Genomic DNA, 13,629 nt, shown 5'->3' on the forward strand with positions numbered 1-13,629 from the left:
CTAGAACAGGGACTTGAACATTGGGGCCTCACAGCACACGAGTGCCCCAACCACTCAGTTACTGGCTAGGGGGTCTCTTGGAATTTATCCTGGGGAAGCTATCCACGTTATCTAAGGCATTAACGATATATTGGTCAGGGATGGGGAGGGGAGAGATTGACTGCATTGCCCAGGGATTGTGGCACTTACCTGAGATATGGGTTTAACCTTGGTTCCCACATCCCCAGTGAGTGCCCTAACCACTAGTGTGTGGGGTATCCTAGGATGGGCTCTCTCATTCTCCATGAAACACCTCAAAAGATCACAGATTCATCCAGATGCAGAACAGGAAATTTTTTTTTTGTAACCTCAAAAAATTTTGCAAGACGTGAAAACTGTTTCCTGCCCACCTCTCATGATGACATGGATTCACCTACTGAACCTGTGACTGTGTCCAACCAGAGGGTCATTTGCATTAGTTGTCATCACTATCACAGCCACAGAATGGATCAGCTGTTGCTATGTGGCCGAGGGGCAGACAGTTGTCCCCTCTCACAATTGCCACAGGACACACACTACACCATGCTCGTTTACTCCAGCTTGGTGTAGGATGAGGATTTACGATTTATCTTTGCTAGGCAAATCTCAGGTCTGCTCATCATTGAACATCCAAGGTAATGAACGTTTGTCAGATTTGAGTTGCCAGAACAATGGCATTACCATGGTGTTCTTCAGTAATGCTCCAAGAACTGTACATTCCATGACTGCAAGAAACCAGAGATAGGCAGAAGATAAATCTGAGTGCATTGCACTTTTGCCTTCTAAATACAGTATCATTACTGGACATGACCCAGTCCTTCATATAGGACCTTATTCTTTGAGTCCAGATCCTTACCAGCTGATGCACACAAATCTAATGTAACATCAGGGTCCACCGGCTAAACAAAAAAGCAAAATTAGGAGGGAGGGAAGGAAAGAGCAACCTTATTTATTACTGAACATATTTACAATCACCTGAGATCTACTGCATTCATCGGCGCCGATACCCTGGGTGCTCGGGGGCTCAAGCACCCACAGAGAAAAAATAGGGATTGCTCAGCACCCACAGGGTTGGCCAGGGCTGCTGCTCTGGAGGTCCTGGGACTAGCTGCCAATCAGATACTCAGCAGCGGGCCCCATGCTCCCAGCAGCTCTTCACTGGCTGCCCCACTGATCGATCATCTGTTCAGCACGGCTGCACTGACACTGGCTCCACGCTTCCCCCTCCCCTTTACTGCTCTTAAAGCAGGAGGGGACAGAATGGAGCAAGCTGTGGGGGGGAGGTGCTCAGGGGGATTGGGGCTCGAGGAAGGGGGCGGAAGTGGGACAGGAAGAGGTGGAGTGGGGCCCTGGGTGCGGGGCCTTGGGGGCAGGGGCTGAGTCGGTGTGGGGCACCTACTGGTAAAATGAAAAGTCAGCATCTATGACTGTGTTCATCATGTCCTTTATATGGGATTCCAAATTCTGAGATGGGAGTTTTGTAACTAAACTTTGTGGTTTATTCTGGTGGTGAATGTGCCACAAGTGCTAAATTGCCTGGTGTACAGCAATCCCCATATTCACTCCCATGTTCAGATTTACTTACGTTCTAATCAGTATGTTCTATGCATTTTGTCTGTACTGGAGCTCATCTTATTACATGCTCAATTGATTCTTGGAACAACAACAAGCTGTATAAGACTGTACTCTGTGGATAAGGCAGATGTTTTTCTGACCTCCACCTACTAGCTTTAGATAGCCAGATTTGTTTGTTTTTTTGTGAAAAAAAAATCCCACTACACATTTGACCCATGCAGAGCAGATATTACACTGTGATATAGATAGCTAGATAGATTTCTTCCTCTAACCTGTCAGACATCTGACAATTATGTGTGAAAGCCATGGCAAAGTTTTAATTCCTAATAGACTGGGACTTTAATTCCTGGCTGACATTCTTTGTGAAAATTTTGGCACATGCCATGCTGAATGCAGAGTATATTATCCAAAGGAAATTTAAGAGAAATGGAAATTCAAAATGAACATTTGATTTTGAAGCAGGGGTGTGCACATGGGTGCGTGTTTGTTCTGCTGGCTACTTCTGCTGTCTAGTTGCATAGTGGGGTGTTTCTGATCACATACGAACGTAAGAACTGCCATACTGGATCAGACCATGGCCTATCTTGCCCAGTATCCTGTCTCCAACAATGGCCCATATCCAGAGCCAGCCCTTGGCTACGGCGAATTAGGGCAACTGCCCTGGGCTCTGTGCTTTGTGGGGCCCAGCATTTTGATAATATTGTGAGGAGGCAGGCGGGGAGGCGAGATGGGAGGCAGGCAGGCGAACGGGGTGAGGAGGCGAACGGGGAGGTGAGTGGCAGGCAGGTGGATGGGTAGGGGGGCAAGAAGCCCCCTTGCGAGAACCTCTCCCTCCCCTCAGAGCCTCCTGTCTGCCAGCGGGTCCCACCGATCAGCGCCTCCCCCTCCCTCTCAGTGCCTACCACCTGCCATGGATCAGATGTTTTGTGACATCAGGAGGCCCTGCGGGAAAGGGGAGAGGAGCGAGGGTGCAGTGTGCTTGGGGGAGGGGGGTAAAACTGGGCAGGAAAGAAGTAGGGCAGGGGCAGAAAGAGGCAGGATAGGGCCTTGGGGGAAGGGGTGAAGTGGAAGCAGGCCCTAGGCGGAGCCAGAGGGAGCACTCCCCAGATGATTAAAAACTCAGCGCTTATGACCCAGGCCCCGCACCCCCTTAGTGATGGCCATGGCCATACCAGAGCTTCCGAAGGACTGTACAGAACTAGGCAATTATGGAGTGATCCATCCTTGTCTTCCAAATTCAGCTTCTGGCAGTCAGAGGTTTAAAGTCACCCTGAGCATGGGGTTGCATCATGACCATCTTGGTTAATAGTCATTGATGGGCCTATCCTCCATGAACTTATCTAGTTCTTTTTTGTGATAGATACAGTTATGGTTTTGGCCACCATAATATCCCATGGCAATGAGTTCCACAGATTAGTTGTGTGTTTTGTGAAAAAGTACTTGGAAGTGAATTAACAAACTTAATTATAGCCACTTTAATTCCGAATGAGGGTGTTCACACAGGGATTTAATGTGATTTAATTAATCCACTTAAAGTTCACACCTTTAGTTAATTGAGTTTAACTTTCCTGTATGTCCCCATGTCAGTGGCAATATTAATGCGAGTAAGAATTACAGAGAGGAGTAAGGGTTTGCATGATGTTGCCCTCAGCTAGTGTATCTTCATGTTCTATAATTAGTATTTGATTTTAGAAGAAAAAAATTGCGTTGTATTTCTTTGTAATTGTAAAATAAATGCCTCGTGTTTAAATGACCATCAACTACAGAACAAAACAAAAATGCTCATATACTATTTCTGTCTTGGAGTTTTACTGATGTTGGAAAGTTCTGACTGGTTGGTTTAACTGTGAGTTTTAAAACTGAACAAGATATTGCAGAGTGAAGGCAGTATGAAAACTAGAAAAATCTGTCAATCATAAGAACTGAGAAGAGAACAAGCTCTTCCCATCTCCCCCTTTTTTAGAAGAGCAAAAGGATCTGGTAAAAGGCACTGAAAGAATTTCAGGCAGGAAGTGCAGCAAAGATCAGACAGACAGCAGTGACAAAGGATAAGGAAAGAGAGGTGTGGATAGAGATTTGTGACCTGAAGTATAGGAACACTGCCTCTGAGGACATCAGAGACCAGAAAGCCTGAGAACAAAGCACAGTATTGATTCACTGTATGTTTTCTGAGCTCTTTGACTGATTAACCTGTTCACTGTGGGAAGAGGGGTTGGGGGTAAAAGGAAGGGACATGATAAACAAAGATCTTCAGGCATGTACACCTATACAAAAGTGACTCATGGGTACTTCTATTACACCATGTAGTAAGGGCTTCAGCATAATGTTACCGGGTGACAAGCAAAATAGATCTCATCAATGGCAGGTTTCTAATGCAGCCGACAATATGGTTGACAAATAAATGAGAGTACCTGCTCAGCCTTTTTTGGCATCATGAGATCATAGTAGTTAGAAGGTCACGTTTTTGATTTAATTGTATATTCCACTACTTATATTGACACAACCACAACAATATCACACATAAAAAACATTAGACTGAGATTTTCAAAGCCACCCAAGAGCATTGAACACCCAATTTCCATTAGTATTAATGGGCACCCTAATGACTCTAACAGAGCATCAGCTTGAACAATTAGGAAACCACATGTGTAGGTCTTTGTAGGATTAAGGATGAAGTACTGGCAACTTGGCTGAAGATTCATTTCTTTACCATGGCTGGGGAGTTTACATGGTCAGATGGATGCTACACTTCTGAACTGAAATGTCTGGCAGATGTAAACAAAATGGCCAGACTGGATAGATGAGTTTGATCAGGGATATGTTAATTTCAGCTGTCTAGAGTTGGGCCTTAATCTTATCCCCACTGAAAACCATAGAAATTTTATAAATAAACATAATTTTCAGAATGTTGGCTCAATGCTTGGTTTGAGGCTTGAACACCTTCTACTATAAATATCTATCTGATTGAAAGAAGAACAAAAAAGATTCTGGTCTTCATCTCAAAATACATCCTGACACAGATATCTCCTCATGTGTTTTGATCTGCCTTCTGCCTGAACCCCCTTGTGTTTTGCTCTTGTGGCTTCTAGACTACAGAGCTTCTACTAGAAAGAAATAAAGTGCTTTCTCGAGGTATTTCGACAGGGGAAAAGTGCACCTATGAAGGTTCTGACCCTTATTACCAATACCCAGGAGTGCAGAAGAAGAATAGAAGCTAAAATCTTCAAAGCTGAACACTTAGAGAAAGAAGGTGGGGGAAAGAAGGAAACCCCAAACCACTGAGCTTCTGGGGTGTTTCTGATAGCAAATAAACTGAAAAAATTCAAAGGAGTGTTTAGACTGGCAGGGAGTGAAAATCTGAGCTTTAAACTGTAAACTTCTGTGCCCATAGTCCATGCGCATTTATGGAGAAACAAAAGGTTTTTTTCCAGTTTTCTGTGACGTTTTGAAGCACAGGGAAAGGAACAGGTTTTGAGCCTTTGTGCTCTCTTGGTCAGTTAGTCACTACAATATATATTTTAATTTGTTAGGTTCTAAATCAGTTTTGAACCAATGGCCTGCCATGATATTAGCAGGCCTACACTGCTGGAGGGCCCATTTTTGGAATTAATCTTAAAACACTGTTAACTTGTGAGCAAAGATCCCACAGCACCTTTTTTTTGCAAAGGAAAGGACACTAGCTGCCATGCTATGCCTCAGTGATAGCTTGGATAATTACATTCTTCCCACTGAAACTCCCCCTTGCGATTTATCTTGGGTATGATATTTGTAAGAACATGCCACTGCCCCAGGAATAAGAAACAGAAAACACAAAAGTTAAGAGCTCTTACCAGCTGTGATCGTGAGAACTAACACAAGGAACAACTAGCTGCAAATGGCCTCTTTAAAGCTGCAGTGGTATGTCTTTTTCAAGGTCCAGCTCCTGCCCACAAATGCATGCTGGGAAGAAGTTCCTATAAGAAGACTAGCCTACACTGGGGATGGGGAAAGGAGGTGTTTGTGGGGAAAGGCCTGTTAGCCAACACACTGGGAATTGAACTATGGCTCTCCAAGCCATAAAGCATGGGTGGTTACAGCTAGAGTTAAAGAACCATTGTTTAAGCAGGGTTGCAAGAGACCTAGCCTCTTTGCAGCTCAGACACAGCAGGAGGATTTGCTACACCAGGAGGGATAGCTCAGTGGTTTGAGCATGAGCCTGCTAAACCCAGGGTTGTGACCTCAATCCCTGAGGGGGCCATTTAGGGGTCCAGGGCAAAATCAGTATTTGGTTCTGCTAGTGAAGGCAGCGGACTGGACTCAATGACCTTCAAGGTCGCTTTCAGTTCTATGAAATAGGTATATCTCCATATGTTATTCACTAAACTCTGTGCACCATATCACAATAGTCTTATATCTTAAATAATGTACAACACTTTAGTAGATGTCTTAATCTCTATACATAATGTTACTATTGTAAGTGTCATTAGCATGATCTGTATCATGCTCTCATGTGTCAGGATTTAATCAGAGCTCAAGCTGTAGCTCCCACCTGTGCCTGGCTTTTCTTTCAGATCAAGTGATTACAGGAGGGACTCTGGGTGAGGCTTATATAAGGGTCCTTTCTGCTGGTGTGTGTGTGAAAGTAGCTGGTATAGGAAGTGGTTAATGAGGGGGTTTAAAAGAGACAAATGTTAGTTCTCCACAGAAAGAGAACTGACAGAGGCATCCAGGAGGAAAATGCAGAAGAAAGCCTGGAAATAAACTACCAGGGCTGTACCAAAGTGGTCTAAAAAGATCCACTACTGCAGGATGTGGCTTGGGAAACAATGAAGCTGCGTGGTTTTAGAATAAGGGCAACTATCCCCTGGGCAGGAGCCGCTTGTACAAGTAGGGCATGGGCCCTGCTATAGTGCTACCTGGGGAAGGTGGTGTGGAAGCCACTGGACAGAACAGTGAGAGATCACTAAGTCCATGCACCATGCAACCATGAAAAATTGGTTAGCTTTGCAAGGACACAAGTTGCATTGAGAAGGGAAGTCTGCAGTTGGTGGAGAGCAAAGGACTATTGATCCCCTGCACTGAGGGTGAAGTTTGGTAGCCTGGGGAGATTAAAGGATGTTTCTGTTTTGTTGTTGTTTAGGATGTCTCTTCAACCTGGTAAGGTGACTGCCATGTTTGTTTTGGCTGGAGAGTCAAAGCACAATGTCTTCCCTCCAGCAGGAGGAAGACTGTATCCAGTGGAGGTAAAGTGATACACAGCGGTGCATCTTGAAGAGCCAAACCCCTGCACATATGAACAAACAGGGTGATGTTTCCTTCCTCAAGGAGCTTAGTCTAATTCATGCACAGACAAATGAGCTCAGCCAAAGGAAGAAATCTAAGTGTCTAAGTAAGGCTTAATCAACTAATAAAGGGCTCTGTGACACTAGATGGCAGGTGTAATATAAGTGCAAAATATTGTTCTTATTAAGTTCTTGCTAATGCCCTCAAGACAATCTGCTCCCAAGTTTTGCTGCTGCATGAAAAATGCTATTCCCAGACCTAAGATTGAGCAGGATCTTTTGGTTATGCATGATGCTGAACTTCTACTTTGACTTACATTGGATAGTAGTAAGAACAGCTAAACACAAAGACCTCTACAAAGGCCTCTTTGGGATTAGGGATGCTCCAATACTGTATGCGTGAGCCTCTTTATAACTGCTTGTCCTCAGTGATTCTGTGAGCTGATCAGGATAAAACGCTATCCTCATTCTCTAGGACCACCAGCCAGAGTAAGAAGCATGTGTTCAATATTGTTCATCTCATGCTTTTTTTTTTATTTTTTTTTAAATTCAGGCAGCTGGTAAGGACAACACAGATGGAATGTCATGTTGTCCAAGTGTAATGTTTGCCTGCATTCTTGATAGAAATGAACAAGTATTGCTATATCTTTCCCTTTGTTTTCTGGGCAAACACATTTTGCCTTTTCCCCTCTCCCCCAGCCCTGTCCCAAGGAAGGAGTTGTAATTTAGGCTTCAGAGAACTTTCTCTCTCTCTCTCTCCTCTTTAAACCTCTTCAGTGAGTTAAGGATTATATGTAACTGCCCATCTACATGGTCCTCATCTGGCTAATCCTGCATTCAAACCTTGTTTTATTTTTTCCCGGATTGCTTTAGGCATTTGACCCTCTTGTCCCTGGCTATTGAAGTATCTGAGAGGGATAACTGGAAGGAATGGTCATGTCTTTGTCACTTCTGCCTTGGAGGTGTTGATGATTCTGTAACTCATTCAAGATGGGCAGGAAGTTGAAAAATAATCATTCTTCTCATCAGCCTCAGAAAACTCCAGTGCATAGAGGTAACCCAATACTCCTTACCAGCCTGGGTCCCATCTCTGGCAGACAGATGTTGTCCTCTATTAAATTTGAAGTAGAAAGAACATATGTAATTTGATTATGTTCCCAGGGTGGATGTAGGTGTAGACTATTTTATTCTCTTAAATGGAGGGTTGTAGCAATAAGTGTAGAAGAAAAATGTCTGGCTGAGGGCACTGCAGAAGTGATAGACATTAATCATACTACCTGGATAGATGTTTGTCACTTTTTTGGCCTCATTTAATGGTGTTAAGGACGTTTACATGATTCCTTTATTCTATTGCTTGAAATATTATGAACATTAAAGTGTCTTAGAGATCAGCCAGACATTTTGGTTTAATAAAACCCAGGTGCAGAGGAAAAAACAAGTAGATTCTGAGTCCCTCAGATGTTCTTAACCTCTTATACCTGCACTAGGGACTGAGGAGACAGGGAGAGCAGAGACAATTGGAGTGAAGCAAAGGTAGGGATTCGATTTAAATCACTCCTTGGATACTGAGCTGAGAAAATCAGGTCTGAACCTGCCTCAAATCACACATCTCCAAATTTGGTTTATAAGTAGTAAGAGAAAAATCTGACTGTGTGCTAGAAGCAGGGTGACAACTTCTGGCAGGGGCAAGCATGCCGTGGAAGTTTTGGGTGTGACAATAATAATTATAATGACAAAATATGTACAACCCATATGCATAACAGAGAAGCTGTGCTCACTGCTTGATATACTTATTGTATTCTTTTCGTTGTTACCTATACTCACCTCATCTGGTTGTTTGTATCTGGCAATTGTCTGTAAACTCTTTAGAATGGGGCCTCATTTCACTGTACCCACACATAGTAGAAAGGTAATCCTGCCTCCTGGTTGCAGCCTCTAGGTGCTACCATATTGCAGATGATGATGAGAAAGAAGGTCAGCTATGGCTGAGAGAAATCTGACTATGAAAAGTGTTTACATTTTCTATTTACTTTTAAAATAATTTCAAAACAGACCCACTTTTAATTATAGTGGTTGACCAGTTGACTTGGTTTTAAATAGGGATGGTCAAAGATTTTCCCTTGAAACTCCTATTTTAATGGAAAAATGGGCTGTTCCTCAAACCGCAGGCCCAGCAAGGGAATGTAGTTTCCCTTAGGGGCTCCCAGGTAGGATACTTCTACTTCTCCTATCAAGTACTGTTGCTGCTTTGTCTACTAAGGAGAAAGGCTGGGAGCACTAAACTGGCACTTTACAAACAACACACAAAACCATAACTACAACGACTGATGCAGGGCTGGATGTACTGCTGAGCATTGCTACAAGCTCAGAAATGGAGCCTGCAGTCAGAACCTCAGAAAAAAGCATTGACTTTCTAAAGGTTTATAGAAAGAGATGAGGAGATGCCTAATTATCAGGAAATTAGAAATGAAAAACAGAATCCTTCTCTCTTTAAACTACCTAATTTAAAGGCTGCACAGAGAGAGCGTGCGCTAGAGAGATCATGCATAATTTAATGTAATTGAGTAAGGGAATTAAAATATCATTTTCACTCTGCCACCTATTAACACTGTTCTCCTGAGCTCTGGGAACATTGTCTTAGCCAAAGGTGGAAATTTCACTGGCAATTCTAGGTAAGAATAGATACATTTGTTTAATAGAAATAAGTAGAACGAAAGGACATAAAGAGGCCACATTTACTAAATTGAGGGTTAAGGAAATGATTAGAGGTGGCCCTCTTTATTCTTTAGTTTAATATTCAATCCTGAATGTAAAGTGAGGTTTAAACTCGACTTAAGGCTGAAGGACTCAGACCCATAGAAAAATGTCATTATCAACAAATTAATTTGCATGGGTGATGGTAGGTTGGATGGCTGGAGAAACAGGCAATGGAGTATTGAGACTTTCTGTGGTAGCTGGCTGAGAGTGAGTTAATGTGGTTAGTGGCTGATGGCAATTTGGCCTTTGTGAAGCGAGTTGGAAGTGTCTACTCAGCTGGGTTGGGCAAAGCAAGCTGAGAAATTCTCAGGTGTGCCAACTACAGTAAATATTTGACACTTGCAAAGTCTCCATCCCAAGCTGGGGCACAGGTGCTCAGCAGACAAGGCATTGGCTTCCCTCCCCTTCTTCTGGCAAGAGGAACAGCTAGCACTGTGGGAAGATGAACAGCCGCCAGGATGGGCTGATGTTTGTGATTTGGGAGGCAGAGGGTAGAACAACAGACATTTCTTTTCCAGATACTAGAATTCCTGAACACAGCTCTAAACCTGTATGGCTATATATCTATTCATCCATCCTCACAGATCAGGTCCTGAAAGATAGTATTTGCATTGAAAAGAAAAGAAAAAAAAAAACCACTCCAGGCTGTAACAGGCATCTTTGTTCACACTCTCAGCAGGGACCCAATAGCCTTAGGGAATATGCACAACTTGGCAAGCACGTGGTCCCCACCTTGGAGTGTATCACCAGGGAATGTTTCATCACTACTACCCAGTGAACAGAAAAAGAATACCAATCTACAGGGCTATCAGTGCCTCTGGGTGGTGTCCACTGACCATTCGGACTTCTCTGAACAGTTGGCATTGTCTGGAGTTCTCTACTAAGAGTCCTCCTCTGGAGCGCTCATTTTGACCCTGTGACCACACACCTCATCCTTGGTTTTCCATTTTTTTTGCCCCCATGATCTGTTGATTACTAGGTTCTGAGGCCCCCACCCTAACTTCAGGGGGCAGCTCTTTTGTCGCTTGGATGGGCTTCACCCACAAATCCCAGCTGTCAGAGGGGCTGGTTCTTTTTCACCAGCCCTAAATTCCCTTAAAATACATTTTAGAATGTCCAAAAAGGGGTAGGCGGACCCTGCAAAAGAAGGGCATGTCACCGTGGTAGAGTTCGGGCTTTGGATTTTGGAAACTTGGGTATTTACGAACAAAAGGTGAGAATGTTAAGAAAGGACAGGTAGAAAGTTTTGAATGTACCCCTACAATGGAGTATAGTCTGTCTAGAAAGGCTTTAATAGCTTCACTTTTCTTGATTATGTGAGACGCTCTAGAAGCAGGGTGGAGGGGAGGTTAATTCAGAGGCTGGAAGGAAATAGAAGGATTCTCTTTGAAGTTAACAATCTGAGGCATATCTGTCTCTCCTTACAAGGGAAAGAACAGAGCCTTACATCAGCAGAACCCCCTGATTGTCTAATACTAAATAGGAACACTCCAGCCCCAACAGTAGGGGAAGTTAGCCCCCACCAAATAGATTTCAATGTTGCATAAAAACAAATAGGTATGGTGTGTAAGATCCTAAACTGTCCAGAAGAAAGGTCAGGGAAAAGAAAGTGAGCTGATGGCTTGTTCTGCATTTTTCTATGAACTGGGGATATACATTTTTGACCCTTTTTATACATAAGCTGGTTTCTTGCCTTGCTTTTGTGGTTCAAACTCGTTTTTGCATTTTAAAGAAGGTGGCAGGTAGAGTAGTGACACATAGTTCCAGTTCTGTGAGGGCACCCAAAAGGACACTCTAATTCTAGTCCTCTTAGGCCTGGTCTACACAAGGGGACAGGGTCAATGTAAGATACGCAACTTCAGTTACATGAATAGCGTAGCTGAAGTCAAAGTATCTTATTTCAACTTACCTCCCATCCTCATGGCGCGGGATCGACAGCCACGGCTCCCCCTATCAACTCCGCTACCGCTGCTCACTCTGGTGGAGTTCCGGAGTTGACAGGAGTGCGTTTGGGGATCGATATATCGCGTCTAGATGAGACACAATATATTGATCCCCGATAAACTGATAGCTACCCGCTGATCTGGCGGGTAGTGTAGACATACCCTTAGAAGCTTGGTAAAAATATTCTCTCTCATCCCATAGCACACTCTTATCATTGGCCCCTCTTGTGTGTCTTGTGGGACACAGCAAGTAGGCAAATAAATCAGTAAAAGACCAAAAGCATCATCAGTGAAGTCATTAATTAAGTCATCAAAGCTCCAGTAAAAGGATTTCACTGATTTCTCCAAACAAAAATATAAGAAACTTTAACATTAAATAGTATTTTCTCTCTAATTCTTAGTGAGTGGAGAATTATTTATTAAAGTCATTTAGGCTCCCAAGGACATGGAGTTCAACAGATTATAAAAGCATAAAGACTCCTTGGGTCAAATATGTAGGTTGAACTACTAGTTATTGTCCTTTAGACCAATAGCTCTATCATTGGAACAATATCCTAGGTGCACCTTGAATTTTCTTGATTGTATTGCCCTAACTCTGAAACTTATCCATTTAGTTTACTCTTGGAGATAGATGAATATTTTCTCTGTTGCTTCACAGCATCTTTCAACACACTACTTACTTATTTGCTTGGATGCTACATTAGAAGATTATTTTCTCAGGGTTATGTTGTTTGGTCTGACAAGACTGGTCTTTTGCAAATCATGTGTCTGCTTCTTGAGGAAAGAGCAATCCATCACCTATCTGTAAACAGGATCTGTAAAAAGGGGGATGAGTATTAATGTCTTTCGCAAAGCGCTTCAGATTCACTAATAAAAAGCTCCACGTAATAGTCATAAAATTTAGCTCTTGCCTTCTATTCATTTCTCTTTCTAATAAAGGAAGATTAATGGTGGTAGTTAGCCTATATTATGGGTTTGTTTTCATTCTTTATTTTGTAATTTTTGTTGCCAGGGATCCCTCTGATATCCTACAGCTGGCATTGCCTTTGGAATAAGAAAACAAACTTAATGATCGTGGGAATTGGTAGAAAATCTGATTCTTCCAGAATTTCTGATTTACTTGTATTGGAAGACTTAATTTGCCACACTGCTGGGCTCAGCAAAGCTTCTGCAGTAACAAACAGGAGCCAAGTAAGGCAGAAACAGCACAAAGAGGAAATTGAGATCCTGATCGATTCTTCCATTTAGAGAATTTATCTTGAGTACAAGAACAAAAAAAATCAAATGTCATTGTCATGGCGTATTAACCAAAGAAATCTATGTACTTGCCTATTTAACTTAGAATGGAATGAAAACTACAGCACTCTTTATACATGGATTGAGACACCCTTACATTCATTCTACAATAAAGATAGGTTCTGCAGTCTGCAGATGAGTTTGTACATACATATTAACTTTATTGGAAATTATTACTTCTCCTTCACAGCTTTTCCCAAATGGGCTGAAGCGCTGGGGTCAAGACTTTCAGAAATAGGTGCTTATTGATGGAGGGTGTGGTTGGTAAACCGAAAGAGTGGCTTCACTGCAGGTGGATGTTGGGTACTTTAAGGGGGGTGATTACTCATATGAATTGCTGTGGTCCAAACTTAGCTTGGCACACCAAAAACACAGGGATTTGGGGAACTGATGCTAAAATGTACCTGTTGCTAAGAAAGTTGTGACACATATATGCTGTATCACTTAGACCTGTTTCCTATTAAAAATAGATATCCAGTACTCATTATGTTCTACTGGGAAACTGTCAAACAGCCAGTGATGCCTATGCCATCTGGGATGAAGCTTCTGCATCTGTCTCACATCTTCCTTTAACTAATCATTTGGAGTGCCAGAAGAAGTTGTTCTGGGATTTGCATTATTTCTTTTGGCCTGTCAGGTTCATAAACAGGCTGCAGTCTATTGAGTGCAGAAATAAGACAACAACATTGGTCCCTATGCCACTAATGGATAAGCCTTTGGAGTGTATAGCAAAGTATCCTATTGGTCCACTTGAGCAAAGCACAGATGGGTTCTCTTTA

This window comes from Gopherus evgoodei, chromosome 14 (genome assembly GCF_007399415.2).
Source record: "Gopherus evgoodei ecotype Sinaloan lineage chromosome 14, rGopEvg1_v1.p, whole genome shotgun sequence".
Classification (NCBI taxonomy): Eukaryota; Metazoa; Chordata; order Testudines; family Testudinidae; genus Gopherus; species Gopherus evgoodei.